This window comes from Ipomoea nil, unplaced genomic scaffold (assembly GCF_001879475.1).
Source record: "Ipomoea nil cultivar Tokyo-kokei standard unplaced genomic scaffold, Asagao_1.1 scaffold2115, whole genome shotgun sequence".
Lineage (NCBI taxonomy): Eukaryota > Viridiplantae > Streptophyta > Magnoliopsida > Solanales > Convolvulaceae > Ipomoea > Ipomoea nil.
The window spans coordinates 625,322-634,515 of NW_017618543.1; positions in this window are offsets into that span (position 1 = coordinate 625,322).

A 9,194-nucleotide genomic window follows, 5' to 3' on the forward strand; every position below is an offset into this window, starting at 1 on the left:
ATGTGATAACATCACCCCTCACACTTAAGACTTTGCTTGTCCTCAAGCAAACACTAAATCAAACCACAGGTCAAAACACAAGGATCGCTCCCAATTTCTCGTGCACAACTTAGCAAAACCACAAGCCAACTCACTGCAGGACACATGCTTCCGGAATCATCTCTGCTTGGCACCCGCGTTCTACTCCCAAGCCAACATACAAGCACCCAAATTGTTAGTAGTGAGAAATCTAGTGTGCACACGTACTCAGTTAGGTTTATGCAAAACACGACATCAGAAAAACATCCTAGGCTTGCCCTTCCTACTCCTCCTGAATAGAACTAACATTGCATGTAGAGATCAAATAGGTCTTTATTAAGCTTGTAATGGGGCTAAGGGTCACGGTTTATAGGAAAAAAAAGGTAAGGAATGATAACAAAGGGAGAGAATGACACAATTATCTATAGCTTTTCAAAATCTGGAAGAGATGAGATAATCATAATTCCAAGGAGCAACTTCCTTTTAAGAACTTAGCAACTCTTTGGTAAAGTGGGGATCCAAACTCAAAAGCTTTCAATCTCTTTTTTTTTTTTTTTTTTTTTTTTTTTTACTTTTCTTTGTCTTTGGACATCTTTTGGATATAGCAAGATAATTTCAATCCAAACTTTCATGACCCCCACACTTGAACATTTGTAACACTAGCTGCTTTTTATCGTAGCACAACTCCAAAAACTCTTCTTACGGAAAAGATGAAGATAAAAGTTTCATTCTCTCAAGGGTGGAAGGGAAATATTTGGCTAAGGGCTAAGGGTTATATAATGGGATAAATCAAAGAAAAACAATCACAAAGGGTAATAAGTGCTTAGCACTTATTATAAAGAAAATAAAAGGCTCAAAGGGGACACAAAGGATAACACATACGTAGGGACAGGTTTAAAGGCTATGAGCTACAAAGGATGGCCTAAATCATTTCAATATATGCGAAAATTAGACTAAACCTGAGGAGTAATGAGACAAGCCTTCGTAAGCCAACTAATTGTCGGAATTCCACATAAACTTTCACTAGCACATGCACTAACCACTAGATCAAGAAATTAGTCCGATTATGAGTGGGTGACAAGTATATTAGCAAGGGAAATAAATCACTGAAGTGTTACACTATGATTTCATCCATGCATAATGAGATGCAGCAAGTTCCACCAAAACAGACACTACCCGACACGAGAGAGCGAGAGCAATTAAGTATCAAGACCAACAGTTTAATGGAAATAGAGGCACATGAGTCATTCAAGCAAGAATTCAAGTGAAGGGAGCGAAATGGAATACGAGAACAGACTAAATAAAATTAAAGTGCAAGGAAAATAAAATAAAAGTGCAAAGACTAAGGAAAAGAAAGGAAATACTTCAATCCTTCCCCTCATACTTAGAGAATTACATTGTCCCCAATGTAATAAATTAAGTGAAGGAAAAGGAGTTGGAGTATTGCCGTAGAACCTTCTACTGGTCGGTATCCGGAGGTGGTGGTGGTGTGGTAGTATCCTCGATAGAAGTCCGGGATGTACGAGGATCTTGCAGCCAAGGTGGTGGTGGTGGAAAGTTCGGCTGGAAGCCGAGATGGGCCTGATTCTGCTGGTGTATGGAGGTGCCCATGAACCAATTCACCTCATCAGTTCTGCGCATGAAATCCTGCCAATCATGAGGGAAGGCAGGTGGGCAGCAGGTGCAGCCATCTGTGGGGCAATCGCATCATCGCCTTCTTCATCATCTTCATCGTCTTCCTCCTCCCCGAATTGCTGACCGGTCTTGTAGCGTTTCTCTAGGTAATGCTCGGATATGAAGGCTTGTGGAGCTAACCTGACCTCCTGGGATTCATCAATAGGAACCCCAGCCAGCTGGCAAAGATGCGTAATGAGGTAGGAGTGGCCGAGGTAGAATCGACCCTTCGCATCGGCAGCTTCGCGGATATTGCCGTTGATGATATGGCCAATGTCAATAGTTTGTGTTGCCGGATGCAGTAGTAAGGAGCACTAAGTCCTTTCGGACAGTCCCCTTGTGAGATTTAGGACAAGCCTCGCTTTGATGAAGTCCAAGATTCCCCTGTCAGCAGTCTGAAAATACTTGTAGTCCATGTGGGAGGCTACACCCCCCCTGATATTCCATTCGGCCCTCGGGTGAAAGAATTGTGCAATACGGTTCAGCAACTCTTGGTCCATGTGGCCACGACGCATATCTCGATTAAAGTAATCATCGCCCATGTTAATTACGCGTACCCGTAGTACGCATTAATGGCCTCCGCCGAGAAGTCGACCGGAACGCCCCGGACAATACAAACATTGGTTTCGAGGCCATCCTTTGCATTTGCATAGAATTCCCTCACCAAATTGGTAAATGCATCTCCTGGTTGAGCAAGGAATCGGGGCGCCCAATTCCACGCTTCCGGGACCACTATATGTGCGCCACGTTCTTTCAGAATGGGCCGGGCAGATATCAACTGATGGTACCGTTGAGCCGCTGCGTCTGTTACAAAACGTTCATATTGTGCAGCACGTTGTGGTTTTCCCGGACCTACGAAGATTTGGCTCTTGGCCGTTTGGACGGTTGACGGGCTCTTGGTGCCATAGGAAAAACCTACAAGACTCAATAATAAAACAAAACTTTCAAGTACCTGATCAAGAATTTATAGCCAGAATATCAAAAGTGCGTCCAAGGATTTCAAAGTTTTCAATCAAGGGCACAAACTTCACTTGGGCATTTAATCAAACACCTTGTGGGCATGAACTTTAACCACTAGTTTTATGTAAAATTGACATATCAAATTCATCCCACAAGATCACCACACATTCAAAACAAGGATACCTATCATCAGCAGTAAGGTCTACAACCATCCTAGACTAAAATAAGAAATTAAAATTATCAAAACAAAGTGAAATTTAGCTTAAACAACCAACGAAGAAACCTAGAAAATAGGATCAAAATGTGAGTGCAATGGTTTCTAATGCAACAATTACAACATGTATATAGCAACAATCAATCTTTAGTAATCAACAATGGCAATTTATCTACTAAAAATTCAAAATCAGGGGAAAAATTCGCGGGTAGGGCTCCTACCCAAGAATAGAGCAAAAATGCACCACCAAATCAAGAAATTAAAAGTAGAAAAGAGTGATTGTTGCTACCTTGTAGGTTTAGGAAGTGAATGGAGAGGAGAACCAGAGGGTTCGGACCTGGGGTATCTTGGGCGAGTGAGAGATTGAGAGAAAACTATGAGTTTGGGGAGAAAAACGGACCGCTGGTCGCGATTTTAACCATTCTGTTCTGTCGCGTCTCGACGCGTCGAAAATTTCCAGTAGGGAAATTGTTGAGACGCGATGGTTTCAACGCGTCGAGGACAGGGCTTGACGCGTCGAAAATTTCCAGTAGGGAAATTTTCGAGGTGCGTTGGTTTCGACGCGTCGAGGACTGGGCTCAACGCGTCGAAAATTTCCAGTAGGGAATTCCATCAAATCAGTGGGAGCTCGACGCGTCGAAAAATTCCAGTGCGGAATTTCCCGCCTAAGTCGATTGTTGGCCTTTTCACTTAGCCGAAAACATCCCCTATACCGCTGTTTGCCACAGAAACCAGAAAAAAACACTCAAATTTTGTAAAACGAACTAGAACGAAATAATTAGCAAGAAATAAAATTGCGATAAATTAAAAGATAACATGGGGTGCCTCCCATGGAGCGCTAAGTTTAACGTCGCTAGCTCGACTGTACCTCCTTTCAGGTGTCACATGTAGGTCGGGAGATGAAGACAATGTATCACATTGACCCTAGGTTCCTCGGGTGAATAGTAGTGCTTTAACCTTTGCCCATTGACCGTGAATTCATCTTGTGTTCCTTGAAGCACCACGGCACCCGACGGATGTACCTTAATCACTTTGTGTGGCCCAGTCCACTTGGATTTTAATTTTCCTGGGAATAATTTCATCCTTGAATTGAATAGAAGGACGTCGTCTCCTGGGACAAATTCTCTCTTTAGAATGTGCTTGTCATGCCACCTCTTGGTCTTCTCCTTGTAGATTTTCGCATTGTCATAGGCTTCGAGCCTGAATTCATCAAGTTCGTTTAGTTGATGCAGCCTCTTCTCACCTGCGAGTTGCAAATCCATGTTGAGCGTCGTGACTGCCCAATGGGTTTTGTGTTCTAACTCCACGGGCAAATGACAAGGTTTCCCATAAACAAGTCTGAAAGGTGAAGTTCCAATAGGATTCTTGAAAGCGGTCCTATATGCCCACAATGCATCATCGAGCTTCGCGGACCAATCTTTTCGAGATGGATTGACCACTTTCTCAAGAATGGATTTGATTTCTCGGTTTGACAGTTCCACTTGACCATTGGCTTGGGGATGATATGGTGTGGAGAATCTGTGATGAATTCCATACTTCTCAAGAACTTTCCCCAACGCTCTGTTGCAAAAATGTGTCCCATTATCAGTGATCAAAGCTCTTGGTACCCCAAACCTTGCAAAAATATTCTTCTTGATGAACTTAATAACAACCTTGGAATCATTAGTAGGACAAGCAATGGCTTCAACCCATTTGGAGACATAGTCTACTGCCACTAAGATGTATTCATTACCAAAAGACTTGGGGAATGGACCCATGAAATCCAAACCCCAGACATCAAATAGTTCCACTTCAAGAATACTGTGTTGAGGCATCTTGTTTCTCCTTCCCACTGTGCCTACCCTTTGGCACTTATCACAACGAGATACGAAAGAATGTGAATCTTTGAATATACTGGGCCAATAAAATCCTGACTGTAAAACCTTTTGCGCGGTTCGAGAAGGTCCAAAATGCCCTCCATAAGGCGATGAATGACAATGCTTTAAGACACTTTCTACCTCGTCCTCGGGCAAGCATCTTCTTAATATTCCGTCTGCACATCTCTTGTATAGAAACGGTTCATCCCAAAGATAGAATTTTGCATCAGTTTGTAATTTCTTCTTCAATGACCTAGAAGCATTTGGTGGAAATTGTTGACAAACCACATAATTTACCAAATCTGAATACCAGGGCATAAAAGCACGAAGAGTCATCAGTTGCTCTCCCACGAAGTACTCATTGATTGGAACCTTCTCTCCTTCAGCCACTTCGTTTTGGTTCTCTAATCGGGACAAATGATCAGCTACAAGATTTTCCGTTCCCTTCTTGTCTAAGATCTCCAGGTCAAACTCTTGAAGCAGAAGGGTCCATCTCATCAGTCTTGGCTTGGATTCCTTTTTGCTCATCAAGTACTTCAATGCTGAGTGATCGGTATGGACAATGACCTTGTACCCGTTTAGGTAGGACCGAAACTTATCAACAGCAAAAACCACAGCCATCATCTCCTTTTCTGTTGTGGCATAATTAACCTGAGCCGCATCCAGAGTACGGCTTGCATAGTAAATTGGGTGTAGGCACTTGCCCTTCTTTTGACAAAGGACGGCCCCCACAGCGTAGTCACTAGCATCGCACATAATCTCAAAAGGTAAGTTCCAATCTGGCGGTGACATTATGGGAGCTGTTGTCAATGCCTTCTTCAATCTGCAGAAAGCTTCAAGGCAAGCATCATCAAAAACAAAGTTAGCATCTTTTAAAAGCAATTGAGTTAAAGGTTTAGAGATTTTTGAAAAATCTTTGATAAATCTCCGGTAGAACCCTGCATGGCCAAGGAAACTCCTTATTCCCTTTACCGAAACCGGTGGTGGCAGTTTCTCTATGACTTCCACCTTGGCCGGGTCAACTTCAATGCCCTTTTCTGATATCTTGTGTCCAAGAACAATCCCTTGTTGTACCATGAAGTGACATTTTTCCCAATTAAGACAAAGGTTTGCTTCTTGACACTTTCCTAGTGCCTCATCCAAATTATCTAGACAATTATCAAACGAAGAACCATAGACAGAAAAATCATCCATGAAAACTTCCATAGTCTTCTCAACTAAATCGGAAAAATGGCTAACATGCACCTTTGAAATGTAGCTGGTGCATTACATAACCCAAATGGCATCCTTCGATATGCAAAGGTGCCATAGGGGCATGTAAACGTAGTCATCTCTTGGTCATCGGGGTGGATTGGGATCTGAAAGAACCCCGAAAAACCATCAAGAAAGCAAAAGTAAGAGTACTTAGCCATCCTTTCAATCAACTGATCAACAAACGGAAGAGGAAAATGATCCTTCCTGGTAGCATCGTTCAACTTCCTGTAGTCCGTACACATCCTCCACCCAGTGACTAACCTGGTAGGAATGAGCTCATTTTTCTCATTGCGGACTACAGTTGTCCCCCCTTTCTTTGGGACCACGTGAATAGGGCTGACCCACTTACTGTCAGGAATAGGATAAATGATGCCAGCTTTCAACAGTTTTAGGATCTCTTTCTTCACAACCTCCTGCATCGTAGGATTTAACCTACGTTGGTGCTCAACACTGGGTCTACGCCCATCCTCTAAGTTAATCCTGTGCATGCAGTAGGAAGCACTAATTCCAACAATATCATCAATAGTGTATCCAATGATTCTCTTATGTTTTCTTAACACATCTAATAACTTTTCCGTTTCCTCATCTTTCAAATGCGCACTTACAATTACTGGGTACGTAGAATTTGGACCAAGATAAGCATACCTCAAGTTTGTTGATAAAGGTTTTAATTCTACCTGTGGTGGTTCCTTTTCCTCAAGGTTACGGGCAAGGAATGCTAGTGGCAATTCCTGTGATTCCTCATCATTCGTACCATCCTCCAAGCCTTCATTCCTTGTGGAATCTTCACCTTCGAGCTGTAAAGGGTCATTGGAGATCCATTTACCCCTCTCATAAGTCGCAACACATGAGTCGATTTCGTCTACATAGAAGCAAGAATCAAGACAAGAAGATTTGTTAGCCAATTCAAAAACATTAAATTCAACTTTATCTTCTCCAATCTCAAGAACTAAAGTTCCTTTTTTGACATTGATTATAGCTCCAGCGGTTGCCAAGAATGGCCTCCCAAGGATAATAGGAATTTTAGCATCTTCTTCCATCTCTAAAACCACGAAGTCTCCCGGAATGTAAAATTTGTCAATCTTCACTGGCACATCCTCCAGAATTCCGATAGGATATTTCACTGATCTGTCCGCCAACTGAAGAGTTATGGATGTAGGCTTTGGCTCTCCAAGTTGCAGCTTTTGGCACAAAGAATAAGGCATCAAACTCACACTTGCCCCTAAATCGCATAAAGCCTTTTGAACAAGTGATCCTCCGATAACACAAGGGATAGAGAAACTCCATGGATCCCTAAGTTTTGGAGGAAGCTTGTTTTGAATTAAAGCACTACATTCTTCACTTACTGCCACTGTCTCACGATTCTCAGCTCTCCTCTTGTTAGATAAAATCTCTTTCAAGAACTTAGCATACGAGGGAATCTCAGTCACAGCATCAATAAAAGGAATGGTGATATCCAGTTGCTTGATCAAACTGTAGAAGTTTGCTCTTCTTTCCTCTTCCCTAGATTTCTGGAATTTTTGTGGGAAGGGTAGAGGTGGTGTATGCTTCTTTGCGGGTTCAATTTCTTGTATCTCATCCTCCTTATCTTGAGCAATAACACCCTCATTCACTTTCTCATTAACACCCCCTAGATTCTTCCTGACCACCACTTGTTCCCCATTTGGATACGGTGGGTCCAATAATTGCTTCCCACTCCTAGTGGTGACAGCGTTCATGTGTTCTCTTGGTTGTTCGGGCATAGCTGGCAACTTACCAGTGACTTTAGTACTTGATATAGATGGTTGATTTGCTAGCTGATTTTCAAACATATTTTGGCGAGTGTCCATCCGATCCAACCTCTCTGTAACCTCCAGCTGACCTTTAACCAGTTTTTCCAATAATAATTCCATATTCGACTGGACTGGTGCTTCCACATTAGGCTTGGACTGATTTACTGGAACCTGATATCCTTGGTTCTGCCTGAATTGCGGTTGATGATTTCCTCTAAAATTTTGCTGCCCCTGAAATCCTGGTGGTTGACTTCTATTGTTTAAGTACTGGGGATTAGCCGCCCCAGCTGGATTACCCCAAGAGAAACCAGGATGATTCCTCGATGCATTCGGATTGTAGGTTCCTCGTTGCTGGTATGCCGGTTGAACACCACCATACCCTACCACATCAACTTGCTCCATTGTAGCTTGAGAATCAACACTGAGACACTCCTCTGAATTGTGCTCTCCTCCACACAACTCACACATCAGTACAGGTCTTGAAGGAGTAGGAGCTTTAAAATCATAACCCGAAGCTTGATTCTTGATAGTAATCTGAGCCAACTGCTGAACTAAAGTGGCCACATTGTCGAACTTAGCTGATAGAGCGGATATCTGATCAACTTCAGACACGCCTCCTATCAACCTCTGGGGAGATCTCTCTGAATACCAAGTCGTCCCATTCATCGCAACCTTTTCCAACAATTCTTCAGCTTGATCTGGCTCTAGGATTGTAAATGATCCTCCCGATGAAGCATCGACTAGGATTTTTGAATTGTCCAGTAGTCCCTCATAGAAGGCCATCATTAAATCCCAATTCTGAATACCGTGATGAGGGCATTGTATCCTCATCTCTTTGAATCTCTCCCATGACTCTGCCAAAGACTCACCAGCTAACTGTCTGAAATTCTGAATAGATCTCCTCATTTTCTGAGTCTTAGATATGGGAAAAAATCTCTTAAGGAACTCTCTGTGCAACTGGTCCCAAGTTTCAAAGTAGTTCGCCGGATAAGAGGCAAGCCAACTGTTAGCTTTGTCCCTTACAGTGAATGGAAAGAGGCGGAGCTTGATAGCATCTCCCGGGACTCCGTTAATTTTGAAAGTGCTGCAAATCCTCAGAAATTTTGCAATGTGAGCATTAGGGTCTTCCGTTGGTGCCCCACCAAAAGGATCCGAAGCAGCCATCTGAATTATAGCCGGTTTTATCTCAAAATTATTAACATCAACCCCTGGCACATTGATACTTCCATGTCCCGCTGCATCTGGAGCAACGTAATCTGAAATGGGCCTCCCAATGCGTAGTGGTTGGTTGACTCCCTCTCCACCGAGAGCCTGATTGTTCTGATTCCCATTGTTCGCCATCCTAACCTGTTTTCTTAAGAACTTGGCTCGCTTTTCGATCTCTGGGTTTAAAGGTTCTAATCCTTCGTACCCTGAAGAGCGAGTTCGCATATAACACTAAGTCCG